The sequence below is a fragment of the Ambystoma mexicanum genome, chromosome 1q (genome assembly GCF_040938575.1).
Source record: "Ambystoma mexicanum isolate Mex_15411 chromosome 1q, UKY_AmexF1_1, whole genome shotgun sequence".
In the NCBI taxonomy this organism is placed as follows: Eukaryota; Metazoa; Chordata; class Amphibia; order Caudata; family Ambystomatidae; genus Ambystoma; species Ambystoma mexicanum.
Window position 1 is genome coordinate 974412756 of NC_090922.1, and position 26969 is coordinate 974439724.

Sequence of the window (26969 nt, forward strand, 5' to 3'; positions counted from 1 at the left end):
TAGGGAGTTGACTTGTTTAGCAAATGTGAGGATAGAATCAAGGCAAACACCTAGTGTTTTTACCTTGCATTCTGCTTTAATAGTGTTGCCGTCAATTATAAATGCAGAATAGTCAGAGTCTAGTTTTTTTAGGTTAGTTGGGGTGCCCAAGATGATAAGTTCAGTTTTATCATCATTCAGGCATAGACTATGCGTGGGCATCCATGCCTGGATGATGATGTATACTCTGTTCACCAAGGCCAAATCCTTTCCATAATCCCCTGAAAGCGGGAGAAGGATCTGGGTATCATCTGCATAGTTAGTGTAGGTGATACCAAGATGATACAAATCATCGAAAAAGGGCTTAGTAAAGATATTGGGCCTCATTACGACCCAGGCGGTAAGGGGTTTACGGCAGCGTTAACAGCGCCGACCCTTACCGCCTGAGTACGAGGTCCATGGCGCTAAGGGACCATGGAGTTAATTACGCCACCGTAATTTACGGTGGCGTAATTAACGCCTTCCCCACTCCCATTATGCCCTATGGGGCAAAAATGGGAATGGGGAAGGGTAAATGAGGATTGGGGACTTACCGCCCCGCCAAGGTCGGAAAGGGGCGGTAAGTCCGCCAACCACCATGGCGTAAACGTAGTTTACGCCATGGTGGTAAAGTCACGGCCCAGGCGGTAACTTACCGCCTGGGTCGTAATGAGGCCCATTGTAAAGTTTGGGCGAGACGCATGATCCCTGAGGCACACCACAGGTGATAGGTATAGGATCGGCAGCTGCTAGAGGCGAGAAGACCCTCATGGTTCTATCATTTAGGAAGATTCTAATCCAGAAGATAGCGTTATCGGAGAAATGTGCTGCTTTTTCGAGGTGGTTACATAGGATGATATGGTCGACCAGGTCGAACGCAGCTGATAAGTCCAGGAGAAGGAGAAGGGCTGATTTGCCGCTATCTCTAAGCTCGTCCACTTGGGTCTTGAGATCAATGAGAGTTGTCTCCGTTCCATGTTGGGGACGGAAGCCAGATTGTCTCGCACCAAGTAGGTGGTGTAGCTCCAGGTGCTTTTTGGATTTGTGTGTAAGCTACCTTGTCCAGGATCATTAGCAGGAAAGGCACTGTGGTGATTGGCCTGTAGTTGGTAGGTATGAATGGGTCGAGAGTGGGCTTTTTTAAGAGTGAGAAGACCCAGGATTGTTTTAAGTTAGCGTGGATGATACCAGTGGAGAAGGACGCGTTGGTGGGTTTGACTATGAAGGGGGATAGGTCTCTGGCCGCATCCTTGATGAGCTGTGCAGGGCAGAGGTCGCCCTGACAATTGGAAGGTTTAAGGGACAGAATAATTCTTTCCTCTTCAAGAGTAGACTTTGGTAAAATTGAATCGAGTAGATTTGTCATTGTTGGTGTTATCAGTTACTTTGGATGGAGGAGGGTCATTTAGGGAAGCACTTTTACAGGAGATTTTATTTTGTAGGGTAGTGATTTTGTTGGCTAAGACGTGTTGGATGTCTGAACACCATTTTTTATCTTTAGTACAAGTGTCAGGTGGAGCGATGGGTGTCTCTATTTCTTTCAGGATGGTGAATAGTTCCTTCATGTTATATTTTGCTTGAGATATGCATGTATCATAGGATATTCGTTTTGCTAGTCATATTTATTTTTTATAGAGGGAGGCAAGTTTGCTACGTTTAAGTTTGTTGGCTTCTGATGGAGGTTTTTCCAGGCAGTGCAGACTCACAGTTTCTTTTTGTTGTCTTAAATTTAGGAAGGGTGTAAACCATTTGTTTAAATGAGTTTTCAGCTTGCTTGGTCTGAGTTTGAGGGGGGCGATCTGGTCCAAAGAGGTGGTCATAATTTTATTGAATTCCTCAACCAAGGTCTCAGGGTCAGTGTTGTCAGGGAGCTGGTTGAGGGTGATAAGTAAAGCTGGGATAAGTCTGTCTAGAGTAATATTCTTTTTATTTCTGGTAAGTGATGGTGGAGCCCTGATGGCGGGTAGAGGTGGGGGTCTATTGGTAGATAGCAGGAAAGAAACAAAGTAGTGGTCTGTCCAAGCTACTGGTAAGATTGAGAGGATGTCGGCCTGACAGTTGTAGTCTGCAACCCAGTCCAGTATTCTGCCTTGGTTATGGAAGGCTATTTTGCTTCTTTGAGTGAAACCAAGTTCAGAGAGGATATTGGCTGTGGATAGGGCTAGCTGGTCTGAAGGGTCATTAAAACCCATATTAAAGTCTCTGAGTAGGAGAACTTGCGTAGAGCCATTAAGGTTGCTAGCCAGGATGGTGTTAATATCATCCTTGAACAACCCGGAAGGGCCCGGAGGGCGATATATTAAGTGGATATTTAGAGTTTGGGCATTGGTCAGTGGGACTTTAACTGATGATAATTCACAAGAGTGGACGTCAATTGGAGTGGCTAATCTCATGGCAAGACTACATTTGTGAATAATAGCAATGCCTCCTCCTCTCGATTTTAGTCTATCTTGTCTCAGGACGGAGTAGCCGTCTGGGACTGCTAACATGAGCATAGGGCCTGCCGCTGGGTGTAACCGTGTCTCGGTAATGGCAAGGAAATCGAAGTCATCTCTCTGGATTAGGTCATCAATTTCTGTAGCATGTGCGACTAGGGATCTGGAGTTTATTAAGGCTCCTTTAATTTGAGGGTTCATGGAGATTGTAGAGGGCGGACGGGTAGCTTGTGAAGTTTTAGGTTTGCCGTACTTAACTGACCTATTTTTTGGCCTGGTGCCACAAATGTGGGCTATGTTGGTGTTGCTGATCGATTAGCTGAGTAGAATTGTGGTGGTCTTGGTTCTTGTGAAGGTAGTGAGAGAGCTGATAGGAGGCTCGTATATTTTAGCTACCTTAGCTCTAATTCATACATTCCTATCCGTAGTTGGGCATGGTTTGCTTAGTATGGGGTCTTTGGTGTCTTCCATCTCTGTGAGTAGTTTGATAGTAGTATTGGTGGAGAAGGCGAGGGGCACCAGGTTGGGATAGGTCTCCTGAATAGGTGAATGAAGTGGCATGATGTAGAACGTAATACTTTGTATGATGGCTATGAAGAATACAGTTTGATTGGTCCTTATGGGGAACATGCTAATGAGAGGTATACGTAGTCCAGCTGTATGGCTAGCTATGTAGCTGTACGTAGGTAGCTGGGCCACCTGATACTAGTTGTGACAATCAGCTGGTTGGCAACATGTGGGCTAAATGCGACAATCCAATGGAAGCAATCAAATGGCAAACAACTAGATTTGGCAATCAAATGGAAGTAATCAAATGGCAAACAACTAGATGCGACAATCAAATGGAAGCAATCAAATGGCAATCATCTAGATGCAACAATCAAATGGAAGCAATCAAATGGCAATCATCTAGATGCGACAATCAAATGGAAGCAATCAAATGGCATGGTAAGCCAGTCATACTCGACGGGCATGCATTAAGTTTCCAGCCTTCCACCGCCATGGTTGAGCGATGGCCAGGCACGCCAGTGCTTTGAGAAGCCTTCCCTCATGTCCAGTTGCCTGGAGCTTGGACCTGTGCTGCTGGGGTGGGGTTTGAAGACTCTAATGGTTTTTCCGGCCCCCCCTGCCACCTCAGGCACTCCTCTTTGGCCCCCCAAAAGGAGAGTAGGAGGTCACGGTCCGGGGATGAGCAGATCGGCCAGGTGGGCTGGTGATTAATCATGGGAAGGTCCATCCTGCTGTCACAGAAGAGGTTGGGTGGGCTTCCCGGCCTGTGTCTTGAACCAGTTTGTCAAAACCATGATGGTCTTGGCTGACTCCCAAGTGGGGAAGCTAGAGGGGTCACAGGTCTGTTTCACTGTGTGGCAGGACGGGTGATGCTGTTTCTGCCGAGCCTCTCCTGCACCGACAGGTTCAGGCTGACATATGGTTCAATGTACGTTTTCTGTGACTCTTGCTGGTGGATAACTCGGCTCATGCATTGTTGAAGAACTCAGCTAGCTGTGAGAATTATTGTGAATTGCAGGACACTTTCATCATCAACACTTCGAATGCACATTGCAGCCCTTGGATACTCCTGGGATTATTCCTGTCTGACAGTGGCTTCAGCGTCAATCAACCCAGGGACTGTACCATTTGTCCCCCTAAGGTCAGATCCCGATCAGCACCATTGCTGCATCCACGGACCTGGCTTGGAGGCTTGTTGCTGGCACGTCCTGGCCTCCCGGTTTCACCCCTCCTGGGGTCTGGAGGGCTAGATGCCCAGAGTGCCCCAGTGGTGGTGGCAGTGGCCTAAAGACCCCCTGGCGCATTCCCTTCCCCAGGACAGCTGGCTGTGGGATGTGTGGCTGTCTGTGGTGTCTGACTGCTGCCTGCACAGGACAGGTCTGGAGCACAGGCTTCACAACCACATCTGTCACATTACATACCCAAGGCAGGCTTTGACACAGACTGGGACAGTTCACACTGACCGTGCCACAGGTGTGAGGCTGAGGCAACCTCACAACAGCCTCAGGCCTGAGGCCAGCCACCTGAGCTTCAGCTCCCTGACTATGACCTCAGATCAAACATGGCGACACGCTGTATGTAAGCTTCTCACTAAGAGGAGAAAAAAAACTGACCAGAATTCCCTTAGTAACGGTGAGTGAAGAGGGAAGTGGACAGCGGCAAATCCCTGTCAGTAAGTGGGTTCTGGAAATGTGCCGTACAGAAAACGCACTCCACAATGTCATTCAGGGGTCACAAGTCCTTTCTGATCGAGGCCCACCATGGATGGTGTTAGGTCGGTAGCTTGGAACTGCAGCCCAAAACGGGTGGTAGAATCAATATAACGCTCAGTCTGAGTGCAACGTTGATAGCCAACAAGTACCATACGTGAACATTTAATTGGTTTTTGAAGAGAGAGTTCAAACCATTGAGAAATAAATGGGGGGGTGTCTGTGCAGTCCGCACAGAGGATTCAACACTCTGGCCATGTTGGTCAGCTGTAACGACATATCCTCTTGCAGGACTACCACCCAGCCACATTCGGTCCCTACAGGGCCCATCGGGGCAGGTGGCTCTCCTCTGTGGCAGAGAGTGCTACAGCCCCCTAGCGCACCCTCCTCTGGCAACCATAGCTTCCACTCTCGAGGCTTGCCGGGCCAGCAGTGGGGACAGGACCCCCCTGCTCCTGGTGCAACTGTCGGCAGGGTTGGGCTGTCCTTAGTGTGCCCCAACCGCATTTCACTACTGGCCATGGAGGCCCATGAAGGGCGGCAGGTTTCTGCGTTGATGTCGATAATCAACCCAACCCATCTTGAAACACAGACCAAGGAGACTATCATGTGCACCAGCCAGGAGCCAAACAAAACCCTATGGCACAATGAAGGTGAGGGTGGCGCACATGGGATGAGGTGCGATCCCATTGCACCTGGCACACCACCAGCCTCTCTCCCCCGCTCTGTTGGAGAGGTGGAGCATGAGTGTGTGTGATAGAACCTGAATCATGATGAACTATGCCTGGGCAGGGTAAAGCAAGAGGCAACTCTGGTGGAGGTCTGTAGCAGTCCTGACATGAAAATTGGTCATCCGACCTCAGTTTAGTAGTGACAGATTAATCACACCATTTAGTAGCTGGTTCCCTCTGAGGTTTCACTCAGGATAGCTGACACTCAGATATCCCAGTTTTATCTTCTAAAGCAAATGATAAGAGGGCTTTGGACTAAAATGATCTCAACCTAGTCTCAAACTTGATATGGGTAAGGAGCCCGGCTCTCTGGCATGGAGCCAGCCATCATATGACAGTGCCCAGCTTGCTACTTTTGGTAAGCAGAACTGGCATTGTGGGATGAACCAAACGCCAGTTTAAAGAGCACAATGGTGACGCTCATCAGAACCCAGAAATGTTGTTGGCTAATAAAGACAGCAAAACGTTGGCCATGGAAGTCAGAATCTGCTAAGGAGTGTGTAACAACTCACCAGCCAAATCAACTAGCCTGTGCAATGGATGGCGCTGTAGCATCAGGCCCATACCCAGCCGTTGCTGGCTCTGAGAGCCATGGATGCTAAGCTCCACAGAGTAGGAGGGCTGCTGATGTGCACACGGAAGCCCGGGCGAATGCCCGTGTGGAGCCACCTCAGGTGCAGATCTTGGTGTTAGAAGCAGATATTCTAAGAGAACTTTGAATGCCATCGTGGAGAGGGTAACATGTAAACAGCTGTTGAACATGAGTCAGACGATCATATGGGCGATCGCTATTCAGATTGGACAGGAAATGGCCTATATTACCCTCAGGAATTCAGGTTCAGATAAGCAAACCCGGAGTGATGGAGATGGGTGCCCTCACTGCATCCATTGTGGTATTGAAAACTTTCCAGAGAATCCAGGGGGCACCCCAGGGAGAGTTCTATTTTCTTGGTGAAGGGCAGGACACCCTTGAATTGTTTTGCTGCAAGAAAGGTGTCCGAGCCTCGTAAAGAATCATGTTCCAGTCAGGTGCGGCTTGTTCTGGGGACATTGGCAGGTGGGGAGCTTAACTGGTGCAGTACACCTGTCAAATGATAATGCAGGTGTCCTAAAGCAAGCTCAGGGAGGACAGAAACCTCCCGTCGAGCCAAAGGGCAAAAACTTGATGAATCTCGATTTTCAGTATACCTACAGGCCGTGAGAGCGGGGCTCATGATCCTTCTTACTTTTTGGGTTTCAGGCAGGAGGTGTCAGAATATTACCACAGGGATAAGCGTTCATAGCAACATCACATTTTGATACTTCCATTTCCGTTCTTCCTATTATTGCGAGGCAGCATTCAGCAAACATTGGATTGTTCACCCACGAATGCAGAACGTGAGCTGGGTTTAGACCATTGTGTGACCGGTTAGTTTTACCCTACCGATGATGCGTTGTTGCATTAGTAATCCTATGCAGTATGAGAGGAACCGAATGTTCAGACATTTGGTGTATCTGCTTAACTGAAGAGGTAGCCAATGGGGTGAAACTGCCATCTTTGGGCTTATGACTGAATGCCTTTAAGTCACAATCCCTCCTAACCCCTAATGTTACCGCAGCACTGTGGCACCTCAGTTGGCTTAGGATAGCCCACCTTTGAGCTAGTGCTTAGAGCTGCTTCCCTCAGGACTTGAGTGTAGAGAGAAGGGGCAACCTCTCTCGCCACTAGTGCATCACATGTTGAGGAATGTTGTGCAAAATAATGTGTAGATGACCTGATCCTGGGTCAGGGTTTTGTAAGTAGCAGAGCATTTACCTCGCTGCAATCAATTGGAAGTCATTCACAGAGCCAAGGTTTTTTCAAAGACGCTGCCGCAGTGCCGGTTCTTCATGTGTTTCTATCCTTCCTCCTGCTGCACCAAGGGGTGCACAGGAAACTCCTACCCACCATGGGGGTACCAACGGGGTGTGTGCTGGCCGGTGAGCAGCCTAGCAGACCAGATCACCATGGCCCAGCCAGTGACAGAGTGGCAGGACTCAGTCCATGGAGGAAGAAAAGAGAAGTTGTTTCTTGTTTGCAGATAGTGGCTTATGCCCCGGCCCTAGGGTGCAGAGGTGGAGGCTTGATCCCTGGCACCAGGGCATGGAGGTGGTGGCTTAAGCACCAAAGCCTGAACAATGGCCTTAAAGCAGGTACAACCTCATAGCCACATAGTCATGTGGTCGGGAAGGCTCATCCCAGGACATCTGGTCCTTCAGTCAGACCAAATGGCCTGACCCATGCCTGGCCCGGCTATCTCCTACATTTGCCTGCAGACGGGCTCAATGATGGTCAGTGGGAAGTGCCTCACTGTAGGACAGAGGTGTGTTGCAGAAACTGGATGGGCTCTTCTGTGTTCGGACTATGGCCCCGGAACAGATGGGCACCAACATGACTGGCTGCAGAGGGAGAGGCTAAGCAAGCCCAGCAGCTGAAGGGCTAGGTGGGACGCAGGATCTGGTAGGAGTTCCAGGGAAGTTCTACTGGGGCTCAATGAAGCCCTGGCCCTCTACAGAGGCAAAGCTCAAAGTTATCCCAAACCAATCCCCAGATGTGTGGGGGTGCTGCCCCAGCCATTGTGTACTAGCCTCTGATGCAGTGTGCTAGCCCCGTAACTCACTGGCGTTCCTTGGAGGGGCCCCAACCCTCTATGGAGGGCAAAGCTCGGAGACATCTAGGCCAGAGCCCTGACAGCCGGGTCTACCACCTCACCCTTGGGTGCCGCTGGTAGAAAATAGCTATCAAGTTTTCCTTTTCCATGCGGGGTGCCTCAAGCCAGTCTTGCTTTTTTGTTTCCTTTCACACACTGAATTTGTGCCTATACACAAGTGTTTCAAGGCACGACGAGGCAAAGGGAGGACAGACAGCAATCCTACTAGGCTAGGTGTCATTCAGATTGTGCAAGTGCATGGGAAGGGGGGAAAGTAAAGTGCGCAGGGGGAGGGGAGAGGGGAAAGTGCAGTACATGGGAAGTGGAATAAATAAGACACATAAAACAGCCAGCTAGTGGTAAGTGCAAAGGAAGTGCAGACGTAAGTGCTGGTAGGGGGACTGAAGGGATACAGAAAAACGGTCCCCAAGTGCAGGGGTTGCCAGTGAGGCAGTGCAGGTGGGTAAGTGACGGGGCCTGGGCCAGAGATCAGAAAGGGTGGCCACGTAACCAGTGCAATTTCAGTCAGGAGTTCAGTAAGGGAGGGGAGGAGAGAAAGCAGAAGCAAAGAAGAAGGTTTTGAGGTGTTTCCCGAACCGGAGATGGTTCTCCTCGAGTTTCAGGGACGCAGGAAGGCTGTTCCAGATAGAGGCCTCTGCCGAAGAGAGTGATCTACCACCGACTCATTGCTTGTAGAAGCGACTGACCCTAAGGGAGTTGGAGGCAGATGAGCGAACAGCTCGAGAAGGAAGGTATTTAGGAAGAGAGAGTTAAAGGTATTCCGGTCCCAGAGCCCAGAAGGCCTTGTGTACAATGCAGAGGGTTTTGAACTTAATCCTCGCAGCCACTGGGAGCCAGTGCAAAGATTTCAGCCCTGGAGAGATACGATCCCTGGATCTGTTCTGGATAATTTGCAGAGGGCGGAGAGTGGAGGCAGGCAGGTTTAGATAGAGGCTGTTACAGTATTCCAGCTTGGAGAGGACCAGGGCTCTGGAGACAGTGAGCTTCTGGGGGAAGGAGAGGAAAGGAAGAATACCTCTAAGGAGGTACAACAGATAGTGTGACTTCTTAGAGACGTCAGAGATATGAGGGGAGAAGGAGAGTGCAGAGTCGAAGATGACCCCAAGGTTTTTAGCCTTGCAGGTGGGAGTGGGAGGAGGGCCAAGAGAGGCCGGCCACAGTGCTGCAGGGAAGGAGGGAGGGGGTGTGCCGATGAGTAGAATCTCAGTCTTAGTGGCATTAATGCAGAGGTCGTTGGCGGCACACCATTCCTGGATGGTAGACAGACAGTCAGAGATGAGGGAAGGAGATGAGGAGGCCGAGGGTAGCCTGAAAATTAGCTGGGTATCATCCGCATAGCACTGAAAGTTGGGACAGAGAGTGGCAATGCGGTGGGCAAGGAGTGCCAGGTATTGGTTGAACAGCCAGGGAGAGAGGTTAGATCCCTGGGGGACACCACAGGTAGAGAAAAAGATGTCAGAGAGGAAGGACCCAAGTTGATCCTGGGAGGGTCGGTTGGAGAGGAAAGAAGTCAGCCACACCAGAGCCTGACCAGTGATACCCAGGTTATCATGGAGACGGTTGAGCAGGATGGCATGGTTGACGGTGTCAAAGGCAGAAGAGAGATCAAGCAAGATAAGAACGCAGGGGGTGTTAGAGTCGAGGTTAGTGAGCAGGTCTTCGCGGATGTTGAGGAGAGCAGTTCCTGTGCTTCTGGCAGCTCTGAAGCCAGACTGATGGTCATGAAGACAAACAACAGATTCAGTGTGGCGATTGAGCTGGGAGATGGCCAGTTTCTCCAGGAGCTTGCCCAGGAAGGGAGTGATGGAGATTGGGCGATAGTTACGGGCAGGAGGGGTCGGCAGAGGGTTTCTTAAGAAGAGGGTGCACAAGGGAGTGCTTCAGGGGGAGGGGAAGACTCCAGTGGCGAAGGGGTGATTGCAGAAATCTGCCAGGGCAGAGGCCAGGGAGTCAATGTGATCCTTGATAGTTTTGGAGGAACAAGGATGAACCTGTTTTGATGAGACTTTCATAGATCAGACTTGTCTAGAACCCTCGTCTGGAGAGAAAATGAGAAAGGCCGAGAAGGAGCAAGGAGGGGTGGCTGCAGAAGGGCCAGAGGAAGGGCAGAGCATATTGGGAGGGGGGTGAGAGGAGGAGAGTGAGGGCAGGATGTCCTGAGTTTTTGAAATGAAGTGAGAAGCCAGTGCCGTGCAGAGGGCATGGGAAGGGACAGGAGAGGTAGAGACTGCGGCAGATTTGGCCAGTTCCTTGAAGATTTTAAAGAGTTCAGCCGAGTTGTTAGTTGCCGCAGAGACACAGGCTTGGATATGAGCTCTCTTCTTGGTGAGGACGGAGAGCCGGTATTGCCTTTGCAGCAGGCGGCAGGCCAGTTTGTCAGAGGATGATCTTGAAGCATGCCATTTCCTCTCGGCAACCCTACACTTGCGTTCTGGGGTGACGAGGTCTGAGTCATACCAGGAGTTACACTTGTCTTTGGGCTTCAGGCGGATTCTCATGACAGGGGCAAGGATATCAAGAGTATCAGATATAGAATAGTGGAACTTGGAGAGGGCTGTGTCAGGGTGAGAGTCAATCAGGGGGGTAGGAGGGGGTGAGAAGGTGGCAGCGAAAGCCTCAGCTGACACGCGCTTCATGGGTCGCGTGACTGAGAAGGTGGGTGGCAGTGACGGAGGTGGCTTGGCCTGCTGGGTGGGGAGGGTGAGGTGGGAGGATAGGAGAAAGTGGTCACTCCAGGAGAGAGTAGTGGAGAGAGGGACAGAGAGGAGAAGGTCTGAAGAGATCAGAACATCGAGAGTGTGCCCTGCAGAATGAGTTGGGCCAGAGGGGAGAATGGTGAGTGAGAGAGAGTCGCAGACGTTGCGAAAGAGTTCAGAGGGGGGACAGGAGGCATCCAGGTGGATGTTGAAGTCTACACGAAGGAGGAGTTGAGTGGTTCAGGCCAGGAGTGAGGAGGAGAGGTCCGCCCACTCAGAGAGGAAGGAAGAAATTTGACCAGGTGGCCGATAGATAGTAGCCACAGTAAGGGAATGGCTAGGCGAGAGAGAGAGCCTGCAGACGAGGCATTCAAAAGAGGAGTAGGCCTGCATAGGAATGACAGAGGCAGGCATCCGCTCAGGGAAGATAAGGGCTACGCCGCCAATAGAGCGGTTGGGCCTGGGCGCAGAGAGGATCTAGTAGCCATCAGGTAGGAGTGTGTGAAAGCTGGTGACAGAGCTGGCTGTAAACCATGTCTCAGTGAGACCAAGGACATCTAGGTCAAGTTCTTCAAGAAGGCGGCAGATATCAGAGGAGTGTTTGACAGCAGAGCGGGAGTTAAGAGTGGCAATGCGGAGAAGGTTGCCCTCCAAACACTAACTAACTATGAACAATCACCCCGGAGCGATCTTAATTAGGCACCAGGACCCATATACCACACACACAATACCAGACAGCTAGCAACTCACTCACACCTCATACACACTGGGGCCACTTCCACCAGAGGAATTCAACAAGTACCCAAACACCAATCCCAAATTGGCGGCCGTTCCACCCTGAGCCATCAGCAGTCAGGTCTCAACCCAACACATCTCTAACAATGACGGAAACCTCCGGCAACTAGATGGAAATGTCAAATTAGCTCTAAAAACTACAGTGAAGTGGCAGCACAAATACTGCACCCTGTGTTCGGGCTACTCCAACTAATTCAGCTGCCCACGCCACTCTCGGATTGACCCTAATCATACCAGGCGACCCTCCGCTGACACTACTCTCTCAGCTGCATCTACCATCCAGGAGGCTACCCTATCATATCCATTATTGGAGAGGGCCACCAAGAGCAGTGTTGCTCTAACTGCAGTCACAGCTCCATTTGCGGTCTGACTCCATCATATGACCCTCCTCTTACATTCTGTATGCCAATGGCTACTGTAGGGTATTTTGTGTAGATTTGGGGCCTAGCGGTATTTTCTTACTGCACCAAATAAAGTAATTCAGCAATAAACACTCCATGCATTCAGATTGGGTTTTGTATTATAGTAATATAGTGGATATGCATTATTTCAGTCCACAGATACATTTAGTTGGTATGCATTTCATTGTGGTATAGTGATGAGCATAATTTCTTTGTTTTATTTGTGGCCCCAACATACAAAACCCCTTTCTTTTGTTTAGACTGTTCTTGTGATCTCTAGAGGCCTCAGGCTTCTACATTATTCAAGAACACCACATTTTCACATGGAATGCCACTTATGGCTGTTATCACTGATTTATCTACGCCAGTGAGCTATGCTTCCATAAAGTATTCACAATAACATGTGGTATAATCACTAATTTATTTACATTAGTGAAACTATTTCCAGAGGTCTTTCTTTCTGCTGACTCATATACGTCCAGAAAATGATTTCATTATGTTCCACTCAGAAATCACACACACATATATACACTGAGTGGGACAATGCACACAGCTATTTATAATTGCTCATAACATTACTTTATCTGCATAGAAACTTGGCGCTTTAAGCATCATTCCCTCTATGGCATAATATTTGTTTAGACACCAAATGAAACAGAAACAAGATTACTCTTAGGCAGACTGTGTTATCACAATTTCTTTTTAAAATGATACATTACCATTCGTGAGACAATCCTCTCTGAAATAAAAACATAAGAAAGACAAAATGCAAGAACACTACGAATTTCATTTCATATTTGCACAAGAGAGAGAAAAAATGACATTGTTTGTTTTGCCTTCAGCTGGCAACATTAATTGAGCACAGTGAAAAGCTATCGCTACACTGCCTGTCTAAAATAGGTCTCAGGCACATACCGCACCCTCACTTTTATACAAGATAATTACCAGCGAATTGTAGCTGCTTAGCACGCAAACTCCCCGGACTGGTCGCTTTTTTTAATTGGCTCAAGGCTTTCCTTCAAAGCACCCCAGCGAGGACATGCAGTTCTGATCTGCGGTCTCTCAAGCCGGTGCTTAGTGACTGGAATCTCCAGCCTGGCAAAGTCAGCCATGGACTGGGACGATACCTCTCAATCAGGAAACCCCATAGAAACTCCAGCCAAGTCTTCCCCGGAGCTGTGCAAAATGTCCTCTGCCTTTCTCTCTCCCCGAGATTCTTCAGGAAACCTCTGTTACAGCCCCTAGGGTGACGTGCACCCAATAAAATTCTATCATGTCATACCCTCCTTCTTTAAACAATGGCATGGCTTATACAGTTTAGAAACTGTATCTACTCATTTCCTGGCATGCAGATTTTGGATCCAGCTAACACAGTGAACAGAGAAGGAAAAATGAATCCAAGTGCACGTTTAAAATGACTTTCAGAGCCTGTTTTTTCCACCTCATTTTGCACTGGAGAACACATTATGATGTTAATAAGTTAAGATCATGTTAGTACTGTTAATTATATTAGTTCATTAATCCTCTAATGTGTCTCCTGCAACAGTGGTATTTCTGGAGAGAAAAAAATGGTGCAATTGCTTGTACCACATTATAGCAATACATTGATCTCATGCAGTGGTCCTGCACTCCAAAAACACGCTAAATAATCCTACATATCTCCTCCTTTTTCTGAGAATTTTGGCAGTGGTCCAAGCCATAATTGGAAGAAATCCAACTTGCTCCCTTTCTTCTTTTTTTAAAATGTATGCGTGTTGGGATATCTATCTCTCCCCGTTGTAGCCACTAACATGAGCAACATCTTCATTTTTACTGATAAAACAATCAACCATCCTCACATTATTAGCACCAGGACAGCTAAACCCACTATAGAGCGTTCCCTCCAGGTTCCCCAATTAAATCTTTCCACTTCTATTATACCCAGGTTACTAACCGTAATGTTGTTCATTCTTAGATTCATTTTCACTACGTGTTTCTCTTTATGATTCAATAAGAATTCTAGGTCCGGGTCTATTTTAAATGCATCCCTTTGAAAAAATTCTATATTTTCTACTTGGCTTTCCCAAATGTCATTCGTAACATTGTTAACCCTCCAATCAACACAATTGTATCCTTTGAACCTGTAAGTAAAAGACATTATAGTTCACCTGTTTAACCACATATGTTCCATGATTTAAGTGTACTACTGTCAGGTTTTTTAAACAGGTGCTGATCAACCATTTACCTTTGACCATTTTGGCCTGTGCTAATTCTTCACTCCCCATATTGCTAATGATCACTTCACATCCTTCTGACATACTTGAGTCAGATTTAAAACCACAAATAGCGTCTGTAGCATGAGGAACAAACGGTTTACCGGGCACATGTAATTTTGTTCTTTAAATTTGACACACGTTTCCAAGTTTGGTATCAAGTAAACTTCAGGCTCCCATGACTGAAATGTCACCAACTCTGGAGTCTTAATCTTAATAAATGTGTCCTCTTGTCAAAATCCCACATTGTGTACCCACTTGGTTTGATAGATAAGTTCAGAAGTTACATATGGGATGCATAGTAAGAACCCAATTTCCAGCCTATCCAAGTCCACATATAATGGCATTGCATTACCCATTTCAAATGCAATTTTTACCTGTATCACATCAATCTCCCTCCTAGTCAACCTTTCCATCATTTGATGAATATTATCATGTGAAACAAAGTACAATGGTATATGTCCTTGAATCAATTGTGAAATTGCAGTTTGAACTTCTCTCATATAATTCGTTAATAGTCTATCAATGGGACTCATTATATTCAAAATCTCACTAAGTGTTCTGTCATGCTTAATAATCAGTTTAGTTGCCCGTTGCATCACATCCGCTTGTTCATTCAATATGATCGCAGTTTCATTTATGAACCTTACTTGTTCATCCAATCCCCCTCTAATCCCATCTAATGTTTTTTGTATTATTTCTAGGTCAACACTCAGTTGTTGTGCTTTAGAACTCAGCGTCCCTACTGAAATGGCATTGGCTGTGATATCGCGGTACCTATAATGGCTCCAACTATAGACATTACCAATGAGATCGCAAGCATCACTGCACCTCTTTTTCCTCTCCTCTTCTTAATGTCTGCTGAATTCATAAATGTTTTCTCCAATTGCATCAATATATCTCTTATTGACTGCTTAGCATCCTCTTTTCTTATTTCCAGCCACTCTATAGTCTGCTCAGCTTTAATTCCAGTGTTGTTAAAATGTTTTTCTATCAAAATACCAGGATTCAATCGTATATAAATGTTCTGGAAAATCATCCTTCTATCACTCATGATGAATCCTGGTGCTTCTTCTACCGCAATACCAGATGCTGGTCCAGGTTCAAAGACAATCTGTGCTTCTGAATTTTTGAAGTTCCCTCCAAACAACAACATAATTACCCATATTGTCGGCGTCATCTTCAATGCTGATCGCTTTGCAGCCTTGATCTTCGCCCCCTTCCGGGGCTTCTCCGGAATCCATCCACGTGGGCTCCAGGACTCCATCGTCTCCCGTGGCCTCTGGTCCCATGTCCTCCAAGTACAAATATGTTAATATTCTAAATCAAATAGAAAATAAATAAATTAAGTAAATAGCACAATACTAACCTCACCTTTTTGCCAAAAATAAAACATGCTTTGTAAAATATTTTGCCCTTTTTCCTCTTGCTTTCTGAAATTAAACATAGGTTAAAGAGAAAACAAACATACATAAAACAGCATTCAATATTTAATACATTTTCAAACCAATTCCATAAATTTTAGCTTCCATTTTTTTAAATATATATTTACATATATTACAGTGTTTATGTGCCATTATCATAATCAACCATCTTTATTTAACTTCTCTGCCACTACTATTGACTAGACCCATTCACTTTACCTTTTTATGTTCAAGGGACTTTATCTGCTTCTACACGCTCAAGTTGTTTAATCTCATGTTTAGGGTGAAATGGTTTCATTTGATTTACGTGAACAAACTGCTCTGTTGCTGTTTCACCTTCAGTCTTCAAAATTTTATAGACCACAGGAGAGACCTTATCTATAATTCGATATGGCCCCTGCCAGGCTGCTAGAAATTTGGCATTTTTCTGTTTACCTTTTCCAAAATGAAATTTATACACCTGATCGTCCACACGATATTCCTTTACTAACGTCTTTTTATCATAATATGACTTTGCACTGTCAGCAGCTCTTTCTAAATGTTTCTGTACAAAAGCAAATGCATGTTGTAAATGCTTCCTCAGTTCATCACTGTATTCATGAACTGTGGATGCGCTACAAGTGTTTGCTCATGTGTCCTGTATAGCAGGTGTTGTGGTAAGACCATTTTCCTACCTGTTAAAACTTCATGAGGGCTAATACCTGTTGCTTTGGCAGGAGTTGATCTGATTGCCATCAGAACCAAAGGTAAGCGTAAATCCCAGCTGGAACCTGCTTCTGCCACAAATTTCTTTAAAATGTCCACAACAGACCTATTGCTGCATTCAATTCCACCTGAAGACGCCGCCCGATATGCGATATGTAGCTTTCTCTTCACACCCAGTATTTGCCATTCCTTACTCATTAGAGCACTTGTAAAATGACTTCCTCTGTCTGATTCTATTCTTTGTGGCAACACAAACCTTGAAAACACGTGGTTCACCAGCAATGCGGCTGCTGTTTGCGCACTACAATCTGGTGCAGGAATACACTCAATCCACTTTGACATCAAACATACCACACTTAAAATATACCGGTTCCCCCTGCTCGACTTCTTTACAGGCCCTACATAGTCTATTTGCAAATCTGACCATGCAAGAGTTAGGCCTCTTTTCATTAATGGAGCTCTATGTATTGGTGAAGCAGGTTTAAATTGGGCACATACTAGACATCCTCTAGTATATAATTCTACATCTTGGGACATATGTTGCCAATAAGCATAATCTTTTAGTATTTCCATTGTTTTCTGTGAGCCTCTGTGGCCTGCAGTTATAGCATCATGTGCATGGTGTAGCATTAACCCTCTGAATGAAAGGGGTACCACTCACTGTATTTGTCCTGTTATGGACTCTCTAATCATGAGTCCATCTTGTAGTCTTATTAGTTTTTTATTCTTTAATAGCACTCTCAACTCTTCTTTTCCCATACACTCATTTTCTGTTAAAGGTTTTTTTTCAGGATCTATCAAATGATTATAATACATTCCCAAAATTCGATCATTCTTTTGTGCCTCAATCAGATCTTGGTCTGGTGTATCATAACTCCACTGTACCACTGGTTGATCTGTCTCCTTTGGTGCTTTAGAATGTGTTACTGCATCAATTTGTATTTCACCCAGTAAATGTTCAATAGGTAGCAATTCTCCCATCACAGCCCCAATTTTAGCCAGGTGATCTGCCTTATCATTTCCCTCCTTATCCTCTTCTGGAGTTTTTAAATGCCCACACATTTTCCTCCAGTATATTGTTAAATCATTTTCTGACACCAATTTGTCAATGACTTGTATCATTTTTCCATGTTTAAGGGGCTTTTTATTGTATGTAATCATGCCTCTCGCTTTCCAGCCAGGTAAATATTCCACAAAGCTATTTTGTGCGTAATCAGAATCAGTCACCAGGACAATTTCACTGAATTTATTATCAACTGCAGTAGCAATTGCTTTATAAATGGCTGCCAAATCCGCTACCTGACTGCTCCTAGCACCAATTCTCATCCCTATTCTCGGGATACCTTCACACTTCAACCAGACATTCCCTATTCCTGACACTAATTGTTTATCACTGTCATTTCAATGTGAAAGGCACAACCATCAACATACACAGTTGGCAAGTCTTTGCATGTTTTTTCATCAAAAGCTTTGTGTGGTGATTGTTCAAATTCCTGCCAATTAGCTTCCACTTCTATTTCATTTGATACTGGTTCAGCTGCACAGTCATGTAAATCAGCTAAACCTTGAGCAATTGGGCTTTTTTTATTTTGGCCATATCTCACTTCTACAGGAAAACCCTGTAATGCTAGCATCCATGAGGTGATTCTGGACTGCGCTAAATTACCTGACCTAATTCTTTTACTCTCTAAAAATTGCAAAGGTTGATGATTTGTCTCAATAATCACCTTTTCTCCCTGAACAATGGGGTGGAAATGTTGTAGCGCCCACACAGTGGTTAATAGGGCCTTTTCACATTCATTGAATTTAATTTCAACTTGGGAAAATGCCTTACTTGCATATGCAATGGTTTTGTGATTCAAATCATAGTTTTGTGATAACACTGCTGACATATTCAGAGAAACCTATTTCTATAAAGAAATCCCTGTCCTTTATGGGATATGCTAAACATGGTGCCTTTACAAGACATTCCTTTAATTTAGCCACTGCCTCAGACTGCTCTTTTTCCCATTTCCAGGTTGTATTCCGTTTAAGCAGTTTAGTCAATGGTTGAGTGATTTCAGCATAATTTTCAATGAACTTTCTGTTATATCCGTCATTCCTAATAAACATTTTACCCCTTTCACATTTTGAGGATCTTTTAGTTTCTGTATGGCCTCTATTTTCTTCTTTTGTGGATTTAGTCCATGTTCAGTCACTTCATGGCCTAGAAAATTCACCTTTTTCTTGCACCATTGTGCTTTTTGTAAAGATACTTTGGTGCCTGCTTTCTGCAATTGGCCAAGAACATGTCTTATTTCATCAAAATGGCTTTTCAAGCTTTCATTTTTTATCAGGACATAATCCACATAATCCACATAAATTATGGTTCCTCTTTCTGCTGCATCAGGCATAGCCTTTCTAAAAAAATATGCCGAATTCACTCCCACTATTGACATACCCGAATGGAGTTCTAACCCATGCGTATTGAGTCTTATCAAATTAAAAGGAAAATAAATTCTGTATCTCCTCTGCCAATGGCACACACCAATATCCAGAGGTGAGATCTAATGTGGTGAACACTTTTGAACCATGTACCTGAGCTAATCGCTGATCAATGAATGGCAGTGGCCATCTTGATACTGGCACTCTTTTATTTAACTCTCTCATATCTGCACACAGTCACCATTGAACGTTTGGTTTTAACACAACTAATATAGGTGTATTGGATGTGCTATGAATGGGCCTGATGATTCCCCGCGACTCCAAATTTTTTATAATCTCTGCCAATGATTCTAAACATGCCAGCGGTAGTCTATACTGGCGTACAAATACTGGGTTTCTGCTACACCCTTCCGGAAGTGTTGCCACATGTAAATTAGCCCACAATCATAAGCATCTTTTGCAAGTACATCTTTAAACTCCATAAATATCTTCCTCAATTCATTCCTATCCTCCTCGTTGTCACATGCATCCGCTAACAAAATCTGCTCCTCTACCATTTTGGGGAATTCTGGAAAATGTTCTGGCATGGGAATCTCTGCGCTTTCCTCTAATTGTGTGGCTGTGTCTCTCTGTAAAGCTGCCACATTTAAATGTTTTGGCATATCAGCTTCCACTTCAATGGGCTGATTTTCTATTTCATTTTCATTTAAGTTAAATGTTATGCAATCCTCTTGATGACAACACACTGTCTCGCTTGAATCATAAGGGTACACAGAATGAATTTTAAATATCCCTTTGGGCTGAGAGTCCAGGTATTCTGGCAATTCACCCTTAGCATCTACATACTTTTCAGGGATATTTACAATCACCATGTTATTTAGATCAGCTGTGTAATGTGATTTTTGTATGGCCATTCCTACTGGGGAGTTTTCCTCTAAATGAATATTCTGATAACCTTTATTATTCACCATCATTTTTACAGACCCTTCACCCACATCTACCAATGGAATGTATTCATAATCCAGGCACTGCTGGTTTATGGATTCATTCAGACACACAAATGCATCAGAATCTTTCATCTGCTGTCCGTTTTTGCACTTCAGTGTTATTGCAAACTTGTGAATGCAGGGATAACAGTAGCTTTCCTCATATGTAATTCAGTTGCATAAGGGACCAGATGTGCGCAATGATAAGCCCTTCTTTTGTCTTCAAATTCAGGTGCCGGCTCACCTATGCGTGACCATATCTTTTGATTAAGGAAATCTAGCACCATACACATTCTGTGCATGATGTCATTGCCCATGTAAAAGTCATTTTGTGTTCCACACACTATCCAAACATTATGGTAAATTGTTTTTTGTCCAATGCTAATTTTCAGCATGTATCTACCTGCAATTCGGTTTTCAAAGTCTGGACCGTCCAAACCAGAGGCATGCTGGTTTTTAATCCTAAATTTCGGGAACTCCTCCCTTTCCATTATTTTTGCAACAATTTCTCGTTAATGAAGCTCCTTTCCTGTTCAAGTGCTAAAGTGACTTTTATTGTTTTAGAATAGTCATTTATCCCAACATGAACCAATGGTTGTTCATCTTCCATGTGTATTTCAGCAAGAGTGGTAATGTGTTTTTCTGAACCTGCTCTAGGAGCAGTATTCTGTTTGCATGTCTTCTCTTTTAAATAAAAACGTAAGGTGTGCTCATCTATGGCAGTTTGCCATTCTTTCCTTGGGTCTAAGTATATTTGTACAGGTAATTTTTTATTTTCACTCTGCATCTTGTCTTGACACATTAATATAACAGTGACGCTAGGTATGCAACTATTCTGGAGATACACCTCCACTGCATCCTTTGTTTTTGCAACGGTGTGACATTCATTTATATTGCTGTTTTGTTAATTTAGTTTCTTAGGTCTCAATGGTTTTTTGGTTAAGGACCCCAGTACTCCATTTACCCCATCTATGAGCGTAGATAATCTTTTCAGGCAATCTGTTCCCATAAGAAATGGAATATCACAAATGGATGTGACCAATACCTCCTGTTTCATTCTGTGTTTACCTATCTTTATGTCAACCTCGGTGGCGCCTATAATAGGCACCTCCTCCCCGTTAAAATTATGCACTGGACCTTGATTCTCCTTTACTGTGATCTGACTCTGCAGGGATCTCCCTTCATTGATACTATTTACTAATTCTTTAGACATAATTGTGGCCTGTGCGCCAGTGTCAATCATTGCAAAAGTATGGCATTTTTCTTCCACAATGATGGGAGCATAATACCTGTCTTCAACTTCCTCTAACACGCATAGGAAATGCAAATTCTTACTGATTTTGGGGCTCACCTTTCTCAGGCCTTTTTCACTTTTGGCTAAGAACATCGGTAAATGGAAAGACATTTTTCCCTCCTTTTTGCTCATTCCTGTGTGAGAGACTTTATTCATTTCCCCATGTTCAGAGGTTTTTTGGAGTGTGGCCACCGTTCGCCCAACCATCCAGGTATCATCAGAGGTCACACTACAACCCTCCAACTGAACATGTGTAACAACATCACTTGGCAATTTGTCATTGTCTAATTCTGTGCATTTGTGATTATTCAGTATGGTACCAGCCCTTTTAACCTCTTCAAAAATATCTGGTTCAAAGAATTCTTCAGGTGATTGACATGTACCCTCCTTTCGAGTTTTTTTTTTTCCTGACTGTGTTTGGAAATTGTTTGGATTGTCCAGGGAAGGAGCTATAGCATCGCCACTTACTCCCGGTTCACTGGTATTCCCCATGCATGAGTCATTTTTCTTAAACCTGTCTCTTTGTTCTTTTGGGTTTTCAGGTTTTCCTATTTTATTTGTACATATCGCCAATGTTTGATTTAGTTCTAGGTTAAACCGTACATCTCTTATAGAAGTATTTGTATTTTCTGTTACATGTTCATGTATTGGTATTTTCACTTTTAAATGATTAGGCATCTCAGAGTCATTATGCAACATTACATCAGAGCAAACTGTCTTTTCAGTGCTGCAGGTATCATAAGTACTTAGTCACTTTTCAGAAGCTGCCCGATCATTGCTATGGCCATCTCCCCCCTCCTAGGATGACTGTTTTGTGTTGTGCAGAGCTTTCCTATTTGCTCAGCCAACATTTTCACTTGGGCCTCGAGGCACTGGAATCTTTCCATCTCTCTAGAATCCTCTCTCTGTGGCCTAGATCGATATTGGCTGTTTCCCCCCTGATTGGATCTATTCTGATACCTCTCAGGAGAATGATTTCTATTGGGATGGTTCCTGAACTCTTGATTCATTTGCGGAGGGGAGCGGGGTGCACCCATCCTTTGGTTGTAGTCCCCTGGTGGGGAATCATTGCACTGACGTAAAGTGTAGTTCATGTTCTGTCTCATGTCTTGTCTCTCAGGTTGTGGGTACTGGTCCCTATGTTGATTCCCATTATCAGCAAATCGATCCACATATCGCGGTCTATCTTGATTACCATATATCATGGTATTGGGATCAAATCTGCTTTGTGTCCCCAATGTCTGATAAGGACCATCATTTCTTTGATCCTGATTTTGTCTCTGGTTATTGTTCATACCTGACATATGAGGTCGATAGCCTGCCCGGGGCCTATCTCCTAAGTACCTGGGGCTGATGTAACTCTCCCTATTACTAGGATCATGTGATTGGAACATTGTTGCAGTGTGTGATGACCTTTGTTGATTACCCCTCTGTTCAGGTGCCAAATTATTTTTACTTGGACTTTGATCAGACTCAAGGGACATTTTGGCTGACCTGATTTCCATCACTGTTGCTGAGGGTTCTTTAGATTTAGGTCTAGTATCTCTCATTTTATCACTTTCTCTACCCTGACAATAGAGTACCTCATATAGTTTTGTGCTTTGGTGTTCAATCCATTCCAGGCACTTGTCACGGTCAAATTCACGGACCAATTGGGATATGATGTCTTTCTGCAGCCCATAGAAGTAGGCAGTTTTAAACTCATTGGAATTGGGGTCAAAAGATACCTCAAAGCAAGAAAATGCTCTTTTTAAGTCTTGTTGAAAACTGGCGAGGGGATGTATTAGGCCCAGCAGTGATTGTGTAAGCGTCTTTCTTTGCCTCCTGCAATGACTGGAAAGGAGAAAAATGACGCCTAATCTCTTTTTCGAACTCCGCCCATGTCATATTCTGCTGTTCATTCAATCCTCTTATAATACTGGCCGTCGGGGCATCTAAAGTTAAATGAAAATATTGCCTGTACTGTTTCTTAGGTATCTGGAGTGCTTAAAAAATTCATGAACCGCTTCTAAGTGAGCCTCAATGCAGCATTCCCCTCCTTTTTTAAATGGTTTGATCAGGGCTTTAATGGATTTCACTATCTTTATGGGGCTACGTGTTGCAATGCATGGAATTGCACTACTTGGTGACTCAACCCTGGTTCCAGGTGTATGGGATTGGTGGCGGCCCCCAATGGGAGTATCAAATCCCCCATGGGCGCTGCAACCAAGTTCAGTCACCGGCCCAGTCACTGGGGCACTAGCCCTTTGGGTAGAAATAGAATTCACCTCAACTCCATTGAATGTGATACCCTGCCGCCTCTCCTGGGACATGGGAATGCACATTTGCTGTTCTAAGTCCTTACACTTTTTAAGGAGCCTGTTTGCTTCGTTTTGCAAATAGTTGTTTTCATCACTCATTTTATTAATTACCTCCTGCATGTCGCACATTTGCATTTGGCACTCAAATTCTTTATTCCTCTTGTCTCTTTCTTGGAGCATTTTAACCATTTCTTGTTCCGCATTTTGGAGTTCACTTTCTTTCTCATAATGTTCTTTTGTCTAATCTGGTCCACCAATGCTTTTAAGTGTACCAATTCTTGTTCACTGTCCTCAAATTGTTTCTTGCTTTTGGACAATTGAACATCAAAATCTCTGCATTTCAACTGCAGGTCTTTTTGGCATACATCCAATTCTGCTCTTAACATTTCCTGATTTTTACTTGCCCCATCTAAGTGAGTTTTTCTTTCTGCACCTCACCCTGAATGCGGTCATGCCATTCTGAGGTACTGCTTGATGACCACGTCCCATGTGCGAATAACTTTGCCTCTAAATATTGCACTAGGTCTGAGAATGTGGTTTCCCTTTGAGACATTCTGAAATTCGTTTTTAGTGACACACTGCTATTATGAAATGGGTTCCCTTTAATGTACAGATGGTGGTGTGAGACACACTTGCCACGCCCAGTAGGTGCTCTATGATCACTTTCCCAGCCAACACACCATAAATATGTAGGGTATTTTGTGTAGATTTGGGGCCCAGCGGTATTTTCTTACCGCCAGAAATAAAGTAATTCAGCAATAATCACCCCTTGCATTCAGATTGGGTTTGGTATTATAGTAATATAGTGGATATGCATTATTTCAGTACACAGATACATTTATTTGATATGCATTTCGTTGTGGTATAGTGATGAGCATAATTTCTTTGTTTTATTTGTGGCCCCAACATACAAAACCCTGTTCTTTTGTATAGACTGTTCTTGTGATCTCTAGAGGCTTCACCCTTCTACATTATTCAAGAACACCACATTTTCATATGGAATGCCACTTATGGCTGTTATCACTGATTTATCTAGACCAGTGAGCTATGCTTCCATAAAGTATTCACAATAACATGTGTTATAATCACTAATTTATTTACATTAGTAAAACTATTTCCAGAGGCCTTTCTTTCTGCTGACTCATATACGTCCAGCAAACTATTTCATTATGTTCCACTCAAAAATCACACACCCATATATACACTGAGTGGAACCACGCACACAGCTACTTATAATTGCTCATAACATTACTTTATCTGCATAGAAACTTGGCGCTTTACGCATCATTCCCTCTATGGCATAATATTTTTTTAGACACCAAATGAAACAGAAACAAGAATACTCTTAGGCAGACTGTGTTATCACAATTTCATTTTAAAATGATACATTACCATTCATGAGACAATCCTCTCTGAAATAAAAACATGAGAAAGGCAAAATGCAAGAACACCATGAATTTCATTTCATATTTGCACAAGAGAGAGAAAAAATTACATCGTTTGTTTTGCCTTCAGCTGGCAACATTAAAATGTGTCATTTGAACACAGTGAAAAGCTATCGCTACACTGCCTGTCTAAAATAGGTCTCATGCACATACCGCACCCTCACTTTTATACAAGATAATTACCAGCGCATTGTAGCTGTTTAGCACTCGAAATCCACAAACTGGTTGCTTTCTTTAAATGGCTTAAGGCTTTCCTTCAAAGCACCCCAGCGAGGACATGCTGTTCTGATCTGCGGTCTCTCAAGCCGGTGCTTAGTGACTGGAATCTCCAGCCTGGGAAAGTCAGCAATGGACTGGGACGATACCTCTCAATCAGGAAACCCCATAGAAACTCCAGCCAAGTCTTCCCCGGAGCTGTGCAAAATGTCCTCTGCCTTTCTCTCTCCCCGAGATTCTTCAGGAAACCTCTGTTACAGCCCCTAGGGTGACGTGCACCCAATAAAATTCTATCATGTCATACCCTCCTTCTTTAAACAATGGCTTGGCTTATACAGTTTAGAAACTGTATCTACTCCTTTCCTGGCATGCAGATTTTGCATTCAGCTAACACAGTGAACAGCGAAGAAAAAATGAATCCAAGTGCACGTTTAAAATGACTTTCAGAGCCTGTTTTTTCCACCTCATTTTGCACTGGAGAACACATTATGATGTTAATAAGTTAAGATCATGTTAGTACTGTTAATTATATTAGTTCATTAATCCTCCAATGTGTCTCCTGCAACAGAGGCATTTCAGGAGAAAAAAAAATGGTGCAATTGCTTGTACCGCATTATAGCAATACATTGATCTCATGCAGTGGTGCTGCACTCCAAAAACACGCTAAATAATCCTACACTACTCATTTGAGCCTTTCGCCTTGTATCTCCTGATGAAGACGTTGTCATTATACACTCTACGTCAAAACCGGTTGAGCTTACTCTTCAGGGATGTGATCTACACAACATTCTTCTTCTTAGATCCTCCCTTGCGATAGATTGTTTTTAATGGGTTCTATTGTTGTATGTTAATCAAATTTTAAACATTAAAATAATCAGACGGTATGTGATGAATGTTTATCCCACTCCCGATTGTTAGTCAATGTTAATCAATGTTGTCATTTTTAGCTATTGTTGGTTGGTTGAATGTCGCTATGTATGATGCATGGTCTGAATGCTGCACTATGAATGGTTGTTGAGATCGACTTATTTTAGCCATGTGTTATGTTTACCCATGTTGTCGTGTTATTATTATTATTATTATTATTATTATTATTATTATTATTATGTGATGTAATGATGTTCTCCAAAGTAATATGTCATTCATTGACTTTTTTAAAATATTTTCTGTATCATGGTAAATAGAAACATGTTGCTACACTTTTGTAAGCAACACAGTTTTGCTCTCTGGACATTTCTTCAGATTCTCGTGCCACCAAACAATGACATTCCCTGCAACTCAATTTAAGAAACAAGAAAATCTACCCAAGCCAACTCACAAATTGGACAACAAACCAATGGTAACCTTGGGGTAACACAGACACACCCCGTAACTCACCGTCAAACACAAGAAATTAAGGTGTCCCCACACCCTCGTGCTGCGAACAGCATGCAGGCAGTGTCCTGCCAAACACACATTCCTAAAACCAGTTGCCTCTGAAAACACCAAGTGTAACTCACATCAATGGGCCATACACACCCATACTTGTAATACACATCAATGGGCCACACACACCCATGCTCATAACACACTTAAATGGGCACACACATCCGATTAATATGCAACCCACACCCATGCTCAAAATACACATCAATGGGCCATACAGACTCATGCTCATAACTCACATCAATGGGCAACACACCCATGCTCATAGCTCACATCAATGGGCAACACACACCCATGCTCAAAATACACACATCAAAGGGCAACACAGACCAATGCCAGTAACATGCATCCAATGTACATGAAGCATCCACAGACACAAGTTTTAGAAACGTAACATAATATTTTAAAAATTCCTAAAGTCTATGCATTTTAACATTTCCTAACATTTAAAACACTTTCTTTTACAAAAGAAGCCCTAAATGTCCATGTTCCAAAAATGTTAAAACCTAAGGA

General features: G+C 44.1%; 1 non-coding gene across 1 annotated transcript; it reads left to right on the forward strand.

The window, feature by feature from the left end:
- Positions 1 to 3904: 3904 nt before the first annotated feature.
- On the forward strand, positions 3905 to 4058 carry LOC138565098 (5.8S ribosomal RNA). The gene has a single exon (XR_011301015.1). It is a non-coding gene; the product is annotated as a 5.8S ribosomal RNA (ribosomal RNA).
- Positions 4059 to 26969: the final 22911 nt, after the last annotated feature.